This window comes from Pelophylax lessonae, assembly GCF_965119305.1.
Source record: "Pelophylax lessonae genome assembly, chromosome: 5".
NCBI lineage: Eukaryota > Metazoa > Chordata > Amphibia > Anura > Ranidae > Pelophylax > Pelophylax lessonae.
Genome location: NC_138772.1, coordinates 553,906,683 through 553,928,469, shown reverse-complemented (window position 1 = coordinate 553,928,469; position 21,787 = coordinate 553,906,683). Strand labels below are relative to the sequence as shown.

The window sequence follows — 21,787 nt, the reverse complement described above, 5'->3', positions numbered from 1 at the left end:
AAGTACACAGAGCCAATCAGAGAGAGGCTCCATGCCTCATGACCACCGTGAACTAATCACAGTGATCACAAATGTAAACAAAAATGTAAACAAATTAGATCACATAGGGGTGTCCACTTTCCACAAAGGGGGGGGTCATCATTTTGGTGGTGTTTGTATTATGCTGGCATTTTTATATGCTATGCAAATGTAAGGGAAACAGTATTTTTCAACATTTTTGTTATTTTTCCTTATTTAACCACTTGACCTCCAGAAGATTTACCCCCCCCCCCCCCCCCTTCATGACCAGGCTATTTTTTGCGATACGGCACTGCATTACTTTAACTGACAATTGCGCGGACGTGTGACGCTGTACCCAAATAAAATGTATGTTCTTTTATTTCCCCACAAATAGAGCTTGATCACCTCTTTTATTTATTTATTTATTTATTTATTAATTTATGTTTGTGTGCTAGGAGCAAAAAAAGAAGACAGTAAAAAAAGAGAAAAAAATCTTTTTTTTACTTTCTGCTATAAAACATATCCAATAAAAAAAAATTGAAAAAAATAAATCTAATTTCTTCATAAATTTAGGCCAATGTGCATTCTGCTACATATTTTTGGTAAAAAAAAAAAAAAAAAAAAAAAAATCACAATAAGTGAATTTTGATTGGTTTGTGCAAAAGTTATAGTGTCTATAAACTATGGGATATTTTTATTTATTTATTTTTTATTGTTTTAACAGTAATGGTGTCAATGACCTCCACCTGTGAAACCATTCCTGTTTTGGAGTTTGTCTCATCGTTGCCCATCTAGTGCCCCTGTTGTTCATTTAATTAACACCAAAGCAGCTCAAACGGATTAACCACTTCCCCTTAGGTGGACGTCTTATGACATCCTGGGCTTTAAGTGGGGATATCTAAATGGTGGGTGCAACTGCAGGCATCATTTAGATATAATTTTTTTCAGCCGGCGATTCCCTTCACCATAAGAACAATCATAGCGGCTGAACAGCCGCTTGATCGTTCTTACAGGCGGCGGAAGGGAACCCCTCCCGTCACCCCCCAAAGCTTCTACCGGCTCGCCGGAATCGGCCGCCGGCGGAAGTGTACCATAGAGACTGCGAGGACCAGATAGTCCCTCTGGTCCCCGGCAGTCTCTTTGACTCTCGGATGCCCGGGCGCGACGTGATGACGTCACGCCCGGCCTGGAAGTTTCAATACTGCACCGATCTCGCAATTCAGCTGAGATTGTTTATTTTTTGTTTCAAGCTTTCTAGCCTGTAGGAGAGATCTGAGGTCTTATTGACCCCACATCTCCCCATAAAGAGGACCTGTCATTCACTATTCCTATTATAATAGGAATAACAGTGATCAAAAAAGAAAAAAAATTAAAGAGAAAGTGTAAAAAAAAAAAAAAAAAAAAAAATCAAATAAAATAAACAATAAAAAAAATGTAAAGTGTCCCCGTCCCCGCGTGGCTCGCACGCAGAAGCAAACGCATGCTTACGTCGCAGCCACATATGTAAACAACGTTCAATCCATATATGTGAGTTATCATCGCGATCGTTAGAGCGAGAGCAATAATTTGAGCCCTAGACCTCAACTGTAACTCTAAACTGGTAACCTGTAAAAAAGTGTCACCTATGGAGAGTTTAAAGTACCGAAGTTTAGCGTCATTCCACGAGTGTGCGCAAGCATGGCATGTTGGGTTTCTATTTACTCGGCGTAACATCATCTTTCACATTATACAAAATAATTGGGCTAACTTTAGTGTTTTGGTTTTTTTAATTCACAAAACAGTTTTCTTTTCCAAAAAAACTTGTTTGAAAAATTTCTGCGCAAATATCATGTGACATAAAAAGTTGCAATGACCGCCATTGTATTCCCTATGCTCTCTGCTAAAAAAAAAAAAAATATGTAATGTTTGGGGTTTTTTAGTAAAGAATGATGATTTTTACATGTAGGAGCGGAGTGCCAGAAATCACCCAGCATGGAAGTGGTTAACAACCCCCTCTGCTACTTAACTGACCAGATCCATATCCCAAGAGTTTAATTGACTTGATGCTATACTCTAATTAAAAAAAGGGTTCCTGTAATTTTTATGAGCAGTGTGTTTGCACTTTCACGTGGCAAATAGTAATTTAAAAACTTTACAAATCATCACATATGTGTATATGATTGAAATGGTAATTATTTGTTACAATCATGCTTCCTGTTGTGTTTTATAAAGTTCTCCAATGAAGCGGATTTGGAATACGAAACAAACGAGGACCCAGTCACAGACGAGATCCCAAAGTATCCAATGGCGCCGGGTAGCTGCTTGCAGTGCATCTTCGAAAATCTGCCCTTCGGCTGAGTCCTCCGGGACGCTACACATACAACCCTCCAATTATGGGAACGCTCATAGTTGCTTGTGCAGAAGTTAAATTAATGTAACATTTTAGTGTATAAATAATAAAACACATTGCTATAATAGTCAATCCATATCCCTCACCAGCACTAGTGATAGATGAACGCTAGAGGGAGCTCTGATCTGTCTTCTGCTCTACACAGGGTATTAGTTGCACATAGTCCATGGCAGTGATTTTTGTTGGATTTTTATCTTTGATCAATAAATGATTTGATGCTATTGCAATCCCTGGTTTTTCTTATTTTTACTGACATTTTGGATCTTTCTGGGAGAGTGCAGAGGTGGAGTAGATTCTACTGAACAGTGGCAATTGGTACTCCATGTGTCGGGGGGTGGGGGGGGGCAGATGGACCACACCATACCCCCCCAGACCACACCAGCTCCAGCCCACACACCTAACCCAGGGCTCAATCACCCTGGGCAGGCAGCAGCAGCAGCAGCTGCGGCAGCTTCCCCCTCAGTCTCCTCCATGGGCTTCCTCTGCGTCTCCTCCCTCCTCCTCCTCCTTGGCCAATAACATGGCTTCTCCTTTCAGCCAATTGAGAAACGGGTCTCAGGACCTGCTTCCTGATTGGCCAGGAGGAGAATCAGTGTGGCAATAGCGAATATTCATTCGTTATTGTCACACAACTGGGTGGGCTCAGGGCGAAGTGCTCCGCGCCCTGAGCCCACCCTTTTTCAAGCCTTTTATAGCCTCTGGCTTTAATCACGTGAAAAAAAAACCCATTGGAATCCATGCGTCCGGTGCCCTGCATGTAAATTAGGGGGCCGGACGCATGGATAGGGGGGACTGCGCCCCTGCGCCCCCAATGGCCAGGCCACCACTGCTACTGAAGCAGCAATGTCAAAGTGATAGTAACCTCGAAGAGAGAGTTAATAAAGTCTGACATCTGGATGCTGGGAGAGAGCAATTAAACCCTCATTCACACTAGTATAGTGCACAAAGGCCGTGCTGTTCATTGTTATTGCCACCCCTAATGCACTAAGCATTAAGTGCAGTTTTGAGTGTAGTCAGGAGCTCACTGTTTGCTCAAGTCTTGTAACAGGTTATGGATACTTATTTGTTGCTGGACTCAGTCCCTCTTTTGGGGACCAAAGTTTCTCTGGTGGGGGGAGTGTAGCCGGTAGACCGCTGATTGGTGGAGGCCTCAGGTTTCCCCCTCCCTGCTGCTGTGTGTACAAAGGACAGAGTATGCTCTGCTCTCACCCCGCCCTGGCAGCGTTGGTGTTACACAGCGGAGGAGAACAGAGAGTCGGGGACCCGGCCACACAGGGGGGCCACATCAGCACGGGGAATCAGTGCGGTCCTGTTCGGCTCTCTGCAGCAGCTGAAAGCCATTTTCTCCCCCTACTGCCAGCTTTCACCTGCTGCAGGGAGAGACACAGACACAGGGCATCATTCCGATCCCTCTTCCTGTTCTGCCTGCTTCTGCTTCCCCTTTCCCCTGTGCTTCCCTTTCACTGTGAAGCCCCCTTCCCCCAGCAGGTTTCCCTGTCCTGTTATAAAAAATAACAAATTGTAAAAAAAAATAATAATAATTAAACATTGTAATAAATAATTTAAAAAAATGTAAAATAAAACAATTGTAAAAATGTTTACCATTTTTTGAAAAAATGTCCTATGCATGAATAGGTTGGATTTGGGGTGTAGGGATGGAGAACTTCATAAAGAATGGTTCCATCCCGGTAGAAAGTTGCGGTTATTCTCAGGAAGAGTCCCTGTCCCGTCAGGAGGACTTTGAATTATGGGTGGGTCAAGCCTCCGAAGAACTAGAGGACTGGGATATCCCTCAGGCCGTAAAGAATCAGTGAAAACCTGAGGGGACCAGCTGTTGCAGTAAATCAGAATCTCAAACTGGGGAATGTGGAGGCTCGTCCGGGATACCGCTATTCTGCACGCAAGCAACTGAGACAATGAGCTAAAGACAGTAACCATGGATCCTGCTGTCACAATTAAGCGGTGTGAGGAGAGCATGGTGGCTGATATCCCTGGAGAAATGTGGATGTCTCCTAAGATCCACCAGGTAGTGATGGTGTCCTGCCGAAAACTCCAACCTGCCGAGATCTCCAACCACGTTATTTCCGGTGAGTGTACACTGGGAATAATTGGAGATTTCGAGCACTTGGTGTTTTCACACAACACCGGCAGCCTATACATCCGAGTACATGGTGTAATTAGTGCACATTCTTACACCGCCCGCTAGTAACCAAAAACATGGCTGCCTCCAAGGCGTCGACAAGTAGCGGGCGGAGTAAGAATCTGCACTAATTACACCATGTACTCGGGTGTATAGGCTGCCGGTGTTGTGTGAAAACACCAAGTGCTCGAAATCTCAAATTATTCCCAGTGTACACTCACCGGAAATAACGTGGTTGGAGATCTCGGCAGGTTAGAGTTTTCGGCAGGACAACGGCACTGCTGTCAGCCCATTAAGCCATCATTCATACTGGTGTAGCATGTGAATGGCCAAAAAAATCTCACAATTTTGTGTGCGAGAAACGTACGTCATACATGCGTTGCCGATTATTGTTAATGACACCCCAAATGCCTCATGAGCTTCCCACAATGTGCATTAGAAACTGCAGCAAGCCCAGGGGCGGACTGGGCCAGGGGGGCAATTGCCCCTTGGGCTACTCTGATGCCCTGTAAAAAGGCTGCACCACTTCTGCCACAGACATGGCTAAAGGATTCCTGGTGAAGAGAAGAAAAAAGTCCCTGCCAATGACCTACTGAGTGCGGGTTGAAGACAAGGACAGAGCGAAGGCCAGACCCCCCCCCCCAGCATGGAAAGTGTAAACGGTGTCTGAGCAAAGGCCGGTTCCATGACCCACTGGAGACTCTACTTCAACTTTGAATGGGCGTCAGGAGGAGGACAGGGAGAGTGGGAGGGGGGCTGAGTCACTGCACCATGGGCCTCTGGTTTGTACTTGCCCCCTGGGCCGAAAGTTGCCAGTCTGCCCCTGAGCAAGCCAGATAGGGCCTGCCTCATTTTCTGGTTGTAGGACAGGGGTCAGCAACCTTTTTCCAATTAAGGGTCAGATTCAATGTATGTGAATGCATTGAGGGCCTCATTCACCTGCTAATATATTAAGATAACATTACACAACCCCTGCACCTCTGGCCCCCATTACATTATACAGCCCCCTGCAACTCTGGACCCCTTTACATTACACAGCCTCTGTACCTCTGGCCCCCTTTACATTAAACAGCCCCCTGCACCTCTGAACCCCTTTACATTACACAGCCCCCGCACCTCTGGACCCCTTTACATTTCACAGCCCCGTACCTCTGGACCCCTTTACAGTACACAGCCCCCGTACCTCTGGACTCCTTTACAGTACACAGCCCCCGTACCTCTGGACTCCTTTACTGTACATTATACAGCCCCCCCCTGCATATTACACAGCTCCCCTGCACATCACACAGCCCCCCCCCTTCCCAGCCCCCCTGCATATTACACAGCCCCCCTGCACATTACACAGCACCCCACACCCTCTGCATAGTACACAGCCCCCCCCCCCCGCAGCTACTTAAGATATTACTTAAGCCACTTTGTTATGTTCACACAAATGTCCCTGTTTGCTAATGACAAGTGTCCCAGTGCCTGTGCTTTATTAATAAAATGCTGCAATATATACCTGATTTCCGAGCGCCACTCGGCACTCACGTGACCGCCTGCTCTCTCCTCCTCTCCTCCTTGCTGACGCCAGCAGGGGACTCTCAACCCCTTCCGCTATAGCTGTCAGATTGGGAGATGGGGTCAGTCACGTGAGCGCCGAGCGCCGATCCGAAATCGGGCGTATAGCGGCATTTTATTAAAAAGCTCAGGCACTGGGACACTTTTCATTAGCAAACAGGGACGTTTGTGTAAACATAACAAAGGGGCTTAAGAACCACTTAAAATGTCCGTGGGCCCGGTGAACGAGAATTCAACACATGCACTGACGGGCTGGACATTTAGCGGTGGCAGGCCTGCTACTGCCCCCAGGCCGTAGGTTGCCGACCCCTGCTGAAGGACATCCACCATCAGTTAGCCTTTTTCTCCCCATCCTGACTGTCCCTGGCTCCCTTTCATTCATTGGATTTCGGTTCAGCATCACATGTGGGCGTTACCTGTGCAAATGCATCCTGCCTGGGAAAGCCCACTCCTCCAGACTTACACCCACCCATAAATGCATTTTGGTATTTGCATAACTCCTCCCAAGGGCCCGTCCACTGCTTGCATCAGGACTGAGGGCTCTTGAAAGGATGCTGGGTGTCCCCCAGCCAGGAAAAGAGGCGGGGCTCTATCCAACTTGCTGGAGCTTCTAATGCACCTTGTGAGAAGCTCACAGTGTGCAGTGAAATCAGTGCAAGCCATTTCAGTCCAGGAGAGGAGTCAGTACAAAACTAAAGGGGCGGCCAGAGTGATACATTTTTGCTCATTGTTCAGTAAAGCCTGGTTATGGATTGCAAGCTCTTCTTCCCATTTACTCGCTTTCTAACATTCATATGCATTTTTTTGGAATGAAGTTGGAAGTTAGCTTTAAAAGGAGTGGCGGTGGATGTTCCGTCCTCTCTGTAATATAAAGAGTAAATATAAAGTCCGGGATTAAACAGTGTCAGGCAGACGGAGCTGTACCTGGTGCAGGTATATCAGGATATCCTCAGATGGGTCTCTTTCTGGTCCTCTCCCTATGTGTCCACATGGCCGTCATATTGTCCGCTCCGACCTCTGACCCTCTGGGAGACGTCGAGATACCAGACGATGAACGGGTAACTGGCTTCATATATATTTTATTAACAATCTGCCATTGCCCCATGCTGTATATTACAGGTGGTCTGAGCCCCGGGATCCACTGATAGGTTTAAAGGGTCATTTTACCGGCAAAATAAATATGCAATAACATTTTAATCTTTTTTGAAAATAATACATATGTGGAGACACATGATCTAGTAGATAAAGTTTTATGATTTGTAGACACTACATGGAACCCGAGAGGATTAAAATATGAGCAGCTGGCACTGCTGTCTTTTTAATTAATCCATTATATGATCAAAGATATCGATCAATTTATAGATCACCTTAAATAGAAACAAACCGATCCGCCATAAATAGGTTGACATATTTTTAAAATGACCAAAAACCTCCCAACTTTTATCTATCACTTGGAGGTGGGATGGGGATAGAAGCTGCCCTGGCCAGCCCAGCTTATTTCCTTTGCTGGACCTTTAAGAGCTCAGTACAGAATGTGATCCTTGTGGGCGGCTTAGCCACCTTAATTCTGCGCCATGGTAAAGAAAACAGCAGGTTGGTGGAATCAGTTTTCTGGAGCGCTGTTTATAATTGGTGTTGAAGAAAACACACGGGGCGCCCAGTGCATACATTGAATGCGGTGACTGGGCTGTCATTGAACATCACAGATCACAGGCAAAGTACAAAGAGGCAATCCAAGCAGTTTGGTGCTTTGTGATTGACGTGAACCAATCACAGCAATCACAAAGGTAAACAGAAATGGTCCACAGACTGCCAACAAAAGGGGGGCACCTACTACTAAGGGGGCATGTTGAGCAGGAACATGGGTACACTGACTAGCAAAGGGGATACAGTAAGCTGCAAGAGGCCACACTAACCACTAGAGGGGTACACTGAGCAGTAAGAGTAAAGGCTTCACTGAGCAGCAAGGTCTACACTGAGCAGCAAAGGCTACACTGAACAGCAAGGGCTACAATGAGTAGCAAGAGGTACACTGACTAGCAAAGGGGATACAGTAAGCAGCAAGAGGCCACACTAACCACTTGAGGGATACACAGAGCAGCAAAGGGTGCACTGAGCAGCAAGGGCTACACTGAGCAGCAAGGGGTTCACTGAGCAGCAAATGCTACACTGAGCAGCAAAGGGTGCACTGAGCAGCAAGGGGTGCAGTGAACAGCAAGGGGTACAATGAGCAGCAATGGGTACACTGAGCAGCAAAGGTTGCACTGAGCAGCATATGAGTACACTGAGCAGCAAGGGCTACACTGAGCAGTAAGGGGTTCAATGAGCAGCAAGGGCTACACTGAGCAGCAAGGTCTACATTGAGAAGAAAGTGCTACAGGGAGCAGTAAGGGGTTCACTGAGCAGCAAATGGGGGCACTGAGCAGCAAAGGGTGCACTGAGTAGCAAGGAATGCACTGAGCAACAAGGGGTACACTGAGCTGCAAAGGCTATACTAAGCAGAAAAGGGTGCACTGAGTAGCATGGGGTACACTGAGCAGCAAGGGGTGCACTGAGCAGCAAAGGGTGCACTGAGCAGCAAAGGGTGCACTGAGTAGCAAGGGGTTCACTGAGCAGCAAGGGGTGCACTGAGCAGCAAAGGCTACACTGAGCAGCAAAGGGTTCACTGGGGAGCAAAGACTACACTAAGCAGCAAAGGGTGCACTGAGTAGCAAGGGGTTCACTGAGCAGCAAGGGGTGAACTGAGCAGCAAAAGGTGCACTGAGAAGCAAGGAGTACACTGAGACACATATGGGTTCACTGATAAGCAAGGAGTACACTGAGTAGCAGGGGCTAAACTGAGCAGCAAAGGGTGCACTGAGCAGTAAGGGGTACACTGACCAGCAAGGGGTACACTGAACAGTAAGGGGTACACTGAGCAGCAAGCGCTACACTGACCAGCAAGGGGTACACTGAGCAGAAAGGGGTTCACTGAACAGAAAAGGCTACACTGAACAGTAAGGGGTTCACTGAGCAGCAAAGGTTGCACTGAGCAGAATATGAGTACACTGAGCAGCAAGGTCTACATTGAGAAGAAAGTGCTACAGGGAGCAGTAAGGGGTTCACTGAACAGCAAGGGCACTGACCCCAGTAAGGGCTACACTGAGCAGCAAGGGGTACACTGAGCAGCAAGGGGTACACTGAGCAGCAAGGGGTACACTGAGCAGTAAGGGGTGCACTGAGCAGAAAGAGGTGTATTTAAAGAGTACATATAGACCATAAAGGGTGTACACTGACCGCATGAGTGTCTTATGGAGGGATAACGCCACTGACCACCAATGGTTATGGGGTACTGCTGGCCACTGACCACCAACATTTAAAGGGGCACTCACCACCGACCACCACAGAAATCTGCAGGTTGTTCTGTGAATCTGGTAATAGTATTAATAAATCGATTCTTCTGTGTGTGTGATTGAACTTATAACCGTTTGTTACAATCACGCTTCCTTTTGCCTTTTTTTGAAGATCTTCGATGAAGTGGATTCGGAATTTGAAGCAATGGCGGACTTCGCCCCAGACCAGATCCCAACAGTTGCAAAAAGATTAAAGGTGGCAAGTAGTTGTGTGTTTTGCCTCTTCGGAATGCTGCCCTTCGCCTGAGACCTCCGGGATGCCACAGATACAAACCTCCAATCATGGGAACGCTCATAGTTACTTGTGCAGAAGTAAATGTAATGTTATGTTTAGCATATAAATAATAAATGGAATACATTTCTATAATAGTAAATATGACCCCCCCCCCCTCTCTCACCAGCACTAGTGATAGACAGGCATGGAGGGAGCTCTGATCTGCCTTCTGCTCTACACATGCTATTAGTTGCACATAGTCCATGGCAGTGATTATTGTTGGATTTTATCTTTGATCAATAAATGATTTGATGTTATTGAAATCCCTGATTTTTCTGATTTTATTGACATTTGTATCTTCCTGAGAGGGTGCAATCAGGAGGTGAAGTGGATTCCACAGAAGCAGCATTTCCAAAGTGATATCAGCCTCCAATAGAGGGGTAATAAAGTCTGAGATCTGGATCCTGGAAGAGTGCAACTAAACCAACATCTATATTAGTGCAGTGCATGAACGTGGGGAAATGTACATGTGTTCATAAAATGCGTCACACATGTAGTGCTATTCATCAATAATGACACCATGTGCACAGGGTGTGCCGGCTGTGCCTGGGCATACCCTATTCACCCTGTGCTCCAGGGCTGTTAATAAGGCAGTACAGCCAGCCCTCCTGTACCAGGTCCGGGCCCTATCAGTTAACCACTTGCCGACTGCTCACATGGAGCGTACTGCGGCAAAGTGGCTCGTTATCGTCCAGCGAGGTAGGTCTACGTCGCTGGACTCCTCCCCCTATGGGCGCCGCGCGCGCGCCGCCAGAGGCTCGCTCCCGATGGATTCAGTCACAGCGGGAGTCGGGCCAGGGGAGGAGCGGCGGTGATCACCGCTGCTCTTCCCCGATCGTCGGCGATCGAGTGAGGAGATCCACCCGCTTGTGTAAACAGAGCGGGCGGATCTCCTAAGTGACAGGCAGTCACAGATTACAGGATTGTTGTGATTGTTGTGATTGTTGTGAACCTGCGATCTGTGCCTGTGTCACACAGTCCCCTCCCCCCACACACGTCAGTAAGCACCAGGAATACATTAACCCCTTGATCACCAATAAAAGTTAACCCCTTCCCTGCCAGTGTCATTATTATAGTAACAGTGCATATTTATAGCACTGATTACTGTAGTAATGTCACTGGTAACCCCAAAAGTGTAAAAAATGTCAGTTAGGGGTCCGATCTGTCCGCCGCAATGTCGCAGTCCCGCAAAAAAGAACGCAGATCGCCGCCATTACTAGTTAAAAAAAAACAATAAAAATGACATAAATTTCCCGTAGTTAGTAGCTGCGATAACTTTTGCGCAAACCAATCAAAACACGCTTATTGCGATTTTTTTCCCCAAAAATATGTAGCAGAAAACAAATTGGCCTAAAATGTTAAAAAATTTTGATTTTTATATTTTTTTGGGGGGGAATTTCATATAAAAAAATGTGAAAAATATTGTTATTTTTTTCAAAATTGTCGCTCTTTTTTTGTTTATAGCGCAAAAAGTAAAAATCGCACAGGTGATCAAATACCACCAAAAGAAAGCTCTGTTTGTGGGGAAAAAAGGACATAAATTTATTTTGGGTACAGTGTCGCACGACCGCCCAATTGTCCGTTAAAATAACGCAGTGCCGAATCGCAAAATATGGCCTGGTCAGGAATGGGGTAAAATCTTCCGGTCTTAAAGCGGTTAAAAATACACTCATTGAGAATTTTTTTGTCAAAGACATGGAGCTAAATACATTTAGGCCTAAATATATGACAAAAATTGAATATATTGGATATTTTTTAACTGTCAAAAAAAATATTGTTATTTTTTCAAAATTGTCGCATTTTTTTATTAATATCGCAAAAAATGAAAAGCGCACAGGTGATCAAATACCACCAAAAGAAAGCTCTGTTTGTGGGCAAAAAAGGATGTAAATTTAGTTTGGGTCCGGCGTCGCATGACCGCGCAATTGTCAGTTAAATTCACACAGTGCCGAATCGCAAAAAGTGGCCTGGAAGTAAAGCAGGTAAATCCTCCAGTCCTAAAGTGGTTAAAAAGGGGGCCTGTGCCTTATTGCAGACACCGATCCTCGTGTCAGAGGCGTAACTAGAACCTTCAGGGCCCCGATGCAAGAAACCATGAAGGGCCCCCCAGACCCCTGGCCGGGGCCCTTCCCTTCAAGCCCGGGGCTCTTCCCACTAATCCTGGGGCTCTTTACTCTCATTGCATGGCCTTTTATTATGGTCCCGCATCAGGATCCTTTCACAAGTTCTGCAGTGGGCCCCCTTCCTGCAATCTTGGGGCCTCCCCACAGTGGTGAAATGCCAGGGCCCGGTCGCAAGTGTGACCTTTGAGATCCTAGAGGTTCACCCACTGTTTTGCTACCGGGCCCCCTGGAGCATGGGGCCCGGTAGCGATTGCAACCCCTGCAACCCCTGTAGTTACGCCCCTGCCTCGTGTTCCTTCTCCTTCAGCACTGCCAGTTTTTCCTCCTCTCCCTTCCTCTGCCTGCACTGCAGGGGGATCAGTTCTAGCATATCCACCACCTACTGTCCAGGCCCCCCATATGCCCCTTTCCCCCGCAGCGCTGCCGCCTTCCCTCCTCTCCTCTCCCGCTGGCAGCTGCTATGTGTACACATGGGGATGTTTCAGGATGGAGAGCCCCCTTCATTTTCTGAATGAACACAGTAAAGGATCGGTACATAGTTGCATAGTTACATAGTTAGTCAGGTTAAAAAAAGACACAAGTCCATCTGGCTCAACCAATAAAAAACAATTGTTCCTGTGTCCATTCTGCTCTGAAGCATAGTAAACGATGCTTCAGCTTGTGAATGTATAGGAGGTCAGCGAGCCCTTCCTATTCATTCATCTGTGCAGCTGAGGCTGCAAAGAAAGGGATTGATTATTCCTCTCCCTGCAGCACTGACAGTTTCTCCTCCTCTCCCTTCCTCCGGCTGTGGTGCAGGAGGATCAGTTCTAGCATGTGCGCCTCCATCCACCTACTGTCCAGGCCCCCCCATGTGCCCCTTTCCCCCACAGCACTGCCGCCTTCCCTCCTCTCCTCTCCCGCTGGCAGCTGCTATATGTACACAGGGGGATGTTCCAGGATGGAGAGCCCCTTCCTTTTCTGAATGAACACAGTGAAGGATCAGTAACGATTGCTCCTGTGTCCATTCTGCTCTAAAGCATAGTAAACTTTGTTCACTATGCTTCAGTTTGTGAATGAATAGGAAGTCTCTGAGTGCTTCCTATTCATTCACCTGTGCAGCTGAGGCTGCAAAGAAAGGAACTGATGAATCTATGTGCTTAGTCCCTTTCTGTGTCCTAATCACTTGCTGGCCAGCCCTTTTTCTGACATTTGTTGTTTACAGGTTTAAATCAGTATTTTCTGCTAGACAATTACTTAGAACCACCAATTATTATTTTTTTTTTTATTTTTAGCAGAGACCCTAGAGAATAACATGGCGGTCATTGAAATCTTTTATGTCACACGGTTTTTGCGCAGGGATTTTTGAAGCGCAATTTTTTTTTGTGAAAAAATACACTTTAATGAATTTTAAAAAAGAAAACAAAACAGAATATATACACCAATTTTTCTGTATAATGTGAAAGATGATGTTACGCCGAGTAAATAGATACCTAACATGGCACGCTTTAAAACTGCGCACGCTCGCACCAAATTACGGTACCTAAAGATCTTTGTAGGCGCCACTTAAAAATGTTAAAATAGTTACACAGGAAGACTTTTACTAGAATTATTGCTCTCATTCAGACGTTCGTGGCGATACCTCACATGTGTGATGCAAACATCATTTACACATGTGGGCGTAACCTACATATGCGTTCAATACTTTGCATGAGCACGTGGGGCCGGTGGCGCTTTAGAAAAAAAAATTTAACTTTTTTTTTTATTTTTATGCTGTCCTTTTAAAAAATACATTTTTCTGATCACTTTTATTGCTATTGCAAGGAGAGTAAACGTCCCTTTGCGATAATAATACATCATGACGGGTTCTCTTTATGGAGAGATCTGGGGTCTAAAAGACCCCAAATCTCTTCTCTACCATTAAAAGCAAAATATAAAAAAAATAAAAAAAATGTTTCGCTTTAACCACTTGCCTACCGCGCACATTCCCCCCCCCCCCCCTCCTGCCTAGGCCAATTTCTAGCTTTCAGCGCTGTCACACTTTGAATGACAACTGCACGGTCATGCAACACTGTACACATATGAGAATTTTTTTTTTTTTCATTTTTTTCACACAAATAGAACTTTCTTATAGTGGTATTTAATCACTGCTGGGTTTTTATTTTTTACTAAAAAAAAAAAAGAAAAAAGACTGAAAATTTTGAAAAGAAAAAAGTTTCTGTCAGTAAATGTTGTAAATAAGTAATTTGTATCCTTTACTGATATGCGCTGATGAGGCGGCACTGGTGGGCACTGAGAGGCTACACTGATGGGCACTGATGAGGTGGCACTGATGGGCACTGATAGACTGCACTGATGAGGAGGCACAAATATGCTGCACAGATGGGCACTGATAAGGTGGCACTGAAGGTCACTGATTAGGTGGCACTGATGAGGAGGCACTAATATGCTGCACCGATGGGCACTAATAGGTGGCACTGATGAGCACTGACTGGAATCACTAATGGGCACTGATTGGTGTCACTAATGGGCACTGATTGGTGTCACTAATGGGCACTGCTGTGGCTTTACTGTAATCAGGGCATAGGTTGAATTGATGGGTACTGATGAGGTGGCACTGAAGGGCTCTGATGAGAAGGCACTAATGTGCTGCACTGATATGCACTGATGAGGTGGCATATGATCAACATGTATAAATACATAAGGGGGGATATAATCTCCATGTATAAATACATAAGGGGGGATATGATCACCATGTATAAATACATAAGGGGGAATATGATCTCCATGTATAAATACATAAGGGGGGATAGGATCTCCATGTATAAATACATAAGGGGGAATATGATCTCCATGTATAAATACATAAGGGGGGATATGATCTCCATGTATAAATACATAAGGTGGGATTTGATTACCATGTATAAATACATAAGGGGGATATGATCTCCATGTATAAATACATAAGGGGGATAGGATCTCCATATATAAATACATAAGGGGGGATATGATCTCCATGTATAAATACATAAGGGGGGGATAGTATCTCCATATATAAATACATAAGGGGGGATATGATCTCCATGTATAAATACATAAGGGGGGATATGATCTCCATGTATAAATACATAAGGGGGGATAGGATCTCCATGTATAAATACATAAGGGGGGATATAATCTCCATGTATAAATACATAAGGGGGGATATGATCACCATGTATAAATACATAAGGGGGGATATGATCTCCATGTATAAATACATAAGGGGGGATATGATCTCCATGTATAAATACATAAGGGGGGATTTGATTACCATGTATAAATACATAAGGGGGGATATGATCTCCATGTATAAATACATAAGGGGGGTATGATCTCCATATATAAATACATAAGGGGGTATGATCTCCATATATAAATACATAAGGGGGTATGATCTCCATATATAAATACATAAGGGGGGATATGATCTCCATATATAAATACATAAGGGGGGTATGATCTCCATATATAAATATATAAGGGGGGATATGATCTCCATATATAAATACATAAGGGGGGGATATGATCTCCATATATAAATACATAAGGGGGATATGGTCTCCATATATAAATACATAAGGGGGATATGATCTCCATGTATAAATACATAAGGGAGATATGATCTCCATATATAAATACATAAGGGGGGATATGATCTCCATATATAAATACATAAGGGGGGATATGATCTCCATATATAAATACATAAGGGGGAACATGATCTCCATGTATAAATACCTAAGGGGGGGATATGATCACCATGTATAAATACATAAGGGGGATATGATCTCCATATATAAATACATAAGGGGGATATGATCTCCATGTATAAATACATAAAGGGGATATGATCTCCATATATAAATACATAAGGGGGGATATGATCACCATGTATAAATACATAAGGGGGATATGATCTCCATGTATAAATACATAAGGGGGGATATGATCTCCATATATAAATACATAAGGGGGGATATGATCTCCATGTATAAATACATAAGGGGAGAAATGATCTCCATGTATAAATACATAAGGGGGGATATGATCACCATGTATAAACACATAAGGGGGGATATGATCTCCATATATAAATACATAAGGGAGAAATGATCTCCATGTATAAATACATAAGGGGGGATATGATCACCATGTATAAACACATAAGGGGGGATATGATCTCCATATATAAATACATAAGGGGGGATATGATCTCCATATATAAATACATAAGGGGGGGTATGATCTCCATATATAAATACATAAGGGGGGTATGATCTCCATATATAAATACATAAGGGGGGATATGATCTCCATATATAAATACTTAAGGGGGGATATGATCTCCATATATAAATACATAAGGGGGATATGATCTCCATATATAAATACATACAGGGGGATATGATCTCCATATATAAATACATAAGGGGGGGATATGATCTCCATGTATAAATACATAAGGGGGGGATATGATCTCCATGTATAAATACATAAGGGGGATATGATCTCCATATATAAATACATAAGGGGGGGATATGATCTCCATGTATAAATACATAAGGGGGGATATGATCTCCATATATAAATACATAAGGGGGGATATGATCTCCATATATAAATACATGAGGGGGATATGAACTCCATATATAAATACATAAGGGGGGATATGATCACCGTGTATAAATACATAAGGGGGGATATGATCACCGTGTATAAATACATAAGGGGGGATATGATCTCCATATATAAATACATAAGGGGGGATATGCTCTCCATGTATAAGTACATAAAGGGGATATGATCTCCATATATAAATACATAAGGGGGGATATGATCTCCATATATAAATACATAAGGGGATATGATCTCCATATATAAATACATAAGGGAGAAATGATCTCCATATATAAATACATACAGGGGGATATGATCTCCATATATAAATACATAAGGGGGGATATGATCTCCATATATAAATACTTAAGGGGGGATATGATCTCCATATATAAATACATAAGGGGGATATGATCTCCATATATAAATACATACAGGGGGATATGATCTCCATATATAAATACATAAGGGGGGGGATATGATCTCCATGTATAAATACATAAGGGGGGGATATGATCTCCATGTATAAATACATAAGGGGGGATATGATCTCCATGTATAAATACATAAGGAGGGATAGGATCTCCATGTATAAATACATAAGGGGGGGATATGATCTCCATGTATAAATACATAAGGGGGGATATGATCTCCATATATAAATACATAAGGGGGGATATGATCTCCATGTATAAATACATAAGGGGGGATATGATCTCCATATATAAATACATAAGGGGGGATATGATCTCCATATATAAATACATAAGGGGGGATATGATCACCGTGTATAAATACATAAGGGGGGATATGATCACCGTGTATAAATACATAAGGGGGGATATGATCTTCATGTATAAATACATAAGGAGGAATATGAACTCCATATATAAATACATAAGGGGGGAAATGATCACCGTGTATAAATACATAAGGGGGGATATGATCACCGTGTATAAATACATAAGGGGGAATATGATCTCCATATATAAATACATAAGGGGGGATATGATCTCCATATATAAATACATAAGGGGGGGGATATGATCTCCATGTATAAATACATAAGGGGGGATATGATCTCCATATATAAATACATAAGGGGGGATATGATCTCCATATATAAATACATGAGGGGGATATGAACTCCATATATAAATACATAAGGGGGGATATGATCACCGTGTATAAATACATAAGGGGGGGATATGATCACCGTGTATAAATACATAAGGGGGGATATGATCTCCATATATAAATACATAAGGGGGGATATGCTCTCCATGTATAAGTACATAAGGGGGATATGATCTCCATATATAAATACATAAGGGGGGATATGATCTCCATATATAAATACATAAGGGGGTATGATCTCCATATATAAATACATAATGGAGAAATGATCTCCATGTATAAATACATAAGGGGGGATATGATCTCCATATATAAATACTTAAGGGGGGATATGATCTCCATATATAAATACATAAGGGGGATATGATCTCCATATATAAATACATACAGGGGGATATGATCTCCATATATAAATACATAAGGGGGGGATATGATCTCCATGTATAAATACATAAGGGGGGGATATGATCTCCATGTATAAATACATAAGGGGGGATATGATCTCCATGTATAAATACATAAGGGGGATATGATCTCCATATGTAAATACATAAGGGGGGATATGATCTCCATGTATAAATACATAAGGGGGGATATGATCTCCATATATAAATACATAAGGGGGGATATGATCTCCATATATAAATACATAAGGGGGATATGAACTCCATATATAAATACATAAGGGGGGATATGATCACTGTGTATAAATACATAAGGGGGGATATGATCACCGTGTATAAATACATAAGGGGGGATATGATCTTCATGTATAAATACATAAGGGGGGAAATGATCACCGTGTATAAATACATAAGGGGGGATATGATCACCGTGTATAAATACATAAGGGGGAATATGATCTCCATATATAAATACATAAGGGGGGATATGATCTCCATATATAAATACATAAGGGGGATATGATCTCCATATATAAATACATAAGGGGGTATATGATCTCCATGTATAAATACATAAGGGGGATATGATCTTCATATATAAATACATAAGGGGGGATATGATCACCATGTATAAATACATAAGGGGGATATGATCTCCATGTATAAATACATAAGCGAGGATATGATCTCCATATATAAATACATAAGGGGGGGATATGATCTCCATGTATAAATACATAAGGGGGGATATGATCTCCATGTATAAATACATAAGGGGGGATATGATCTCCATGTATAAATACATAAGGGGGGATATGCTCTCCATGTATAAGTACATAAGGGGGATATGATCTCCATATATAAATACATAAGGGGGGATATGATCTCCATATATAAATACATAAGGGGAGAAATGATCTCCATGTATAAATACATAAGGGGTGATATGATCTCCATGTATAAATACATAAGGGGGGATATGATCACCATGTATAAACACATAAGGGGGGGTATGATCTCCATATATAAATACATAAGGGGGGTATGATCTCCATATATAAATACATAAGGGGGGATATGATCTCCATATATAAATACTTAAGGGGGATATGATCTCCATATATAAATACATAAGGGGGATATGATCTCCATATATAAATACATACAGGGGGATATGATCTCCATATATAAATACATAAGGGGGGGATATGATCTCCATGTATAAATACATAAGGGGGGGATATGATCTCCATGTATAAATACATAAGGGGGGATATGATCTCCATGTATAAATACATAAGGGGGATATGATCTCCATATATAAATACATAAGGGGGAATATGATCTCCATATATAAATACATAAGGGGGGATATGATCTCCATATATAAATACATAAGGGGGGGATATGATCTCCATGTATAAATACATAAGGGGGGATATGATCTCCATATATAAATACATAAGGGGGGATATGATCTCCATATATAAATACATGAGGGGGATATGAACTCCATATATAAATACATAAGGGGGGATATGATCACCGTGTATAAATACATAAGGGGGGGATATGATCACCGTGTATAAATACATAAGGGGGGATATGATCTCCATATATAAATACATAAGGGGGGATATGCTCTCCATGTATAAGTACATAAGGGGGATATGATCTCCATATATAAATACATAAGGGGGGATATGATCTCCATATATAAATACATAAGGGGGTATGATCTCCATATATAAATACATAATGGAGAAATGATCTCCATGTATAAATACATAAGGGGGGATATGATCTCCATATATAAATACTTAAGGGGGGATATGATCTCCATATATAAATACATAAGGGGGATATGATCTCCATATATAAATACATACAGGGGGATATGATCTCCATATATAAATACATAAGGGGGGGATATGATCTCCATGTATAAATACATAAGGGGGGGATATGATCTCCATGTATAAATACATAAGGGGGGATATGATCTCCATGTATAAATACATAAGGGGGATATGATCTCCATATATAAATACATAAGGGGGGATATGATCTCCACGAATAAATACATAAGGGGGGATATGATCTCCATATATAAATACATAAGGGGGGATATGATCTCCATATATAAATACATAAGGGGGATATGAACTCCATATATAAATACATAAGGGGGGATATGATCACCGTGTATAAATACATAAGGGGGGATATGATCACCGTGTATAAATACATAAGGGGGGATATGATCTTCATGTATAAATACATAAGGGGGGAAATGATCACCGTGTATAAATACATAAGGGGGGATATGATCACCGTGTATAAATACATAAGGGGGAATATGATCTCCATATATAAATACATAAGGGGGGATATGATCTCCATATATAAATACATAAGGGGGATATGATCTCCATATATAAATACATAAGGGGGTATATGATCTCCATGTATAAATACATAAGGGGGATATGATCTTCATATATAAATACATAAGGGGGGATATGATCACCATGTATAAATACATAAGGGGGATATGATCTCCATGTATAAATACATAAGCGAGGATATGATCTCCATATATAAATACATAAGGGGGGATATGATCTCCATGTATAAATACATAAGGGGGGATATGATCTCCATGTATAAATACATAAGGGGGGATATGCTCTCCATGTATAAGTACATAAGGGGGATATGATCTCCATATATAAATACATAAGGGGGGATATGATCTCCATATATAAATACATAAGGGGGGATATGATCTCCATGTATAAATACATAAGGGGAGAAATGATCTCCATGTATAAATACATAAGGGGTGATATGATCTCCATGTATAAATACATAAGGGGGGATATGATCACCATGTATAAACACATAAGGGGGGGTATGATCTCCATATATAAATACATAAGGGGGGTATGATCTCCATATATAAATACATAAGGGGGGATATGATCTCCATATATAAATACTTAAGGGGGATATGATCTCCATATATAAATACATAAGGGGGATATGATCTCCATATATAAATACATACAGGGGGATATGATCTCCATATATAAATACATAAGGGGGGGATATGATCTCCATGTATAAATACATAAGGGGGGGATATGATCTCCATGTATAAATACATAAGGGGGGATATGATCTCCATGTATAAATACATAAGGGGGATATGATCTCCATATATAAATACATAAGGGGGGATATGATCTCCATGTATAAATACATAAGGGGGATATGATCTCCATATATAAATACATAAGGGGGATATGATCTCCATATATAAATACATAAGGGGGGGATATGATCTCCATGTATAAATACATAAGGGGGGATATGATCTCCATGTATAAATACATAAGGGGGATATGATCTCCATATATAAATACATAAGGGGGGATATGATCTCCATATATAAATACATAAGGGGGATATGAACTCCATATATAAATACATAAGGGGGGAAATGATCACCGTGTATAAATACATAAGGGGGGATATGATCACCATGTATAAATACATAAGGGGGGATATGATCACCGTGTATAAATACATAAGGGGGGGATATGATCACCGTGTATAAATACATAAGGGGGGATATGATCTCCATATATAAATACATAAGGGGGGATATGATCTCCATATATAAATACATAAGGGGGATATGATCTCCATATATAAATACATAAGG

At 42.2% G+C, this 21,787-nt stretch overlaps 1 long non-coding RNA gene across 1 annotated transcript in view; it reads left to right on the top strand.

The window, feature by feature from the left end:
• The window catches only part of LOC309555797, a 73,814-nt gene that overhangs the window by 1,083 nt on the left and 50,944 nt on the right, over positions 1-21,787 (top strand). The window lies entirely within an intron of this gene.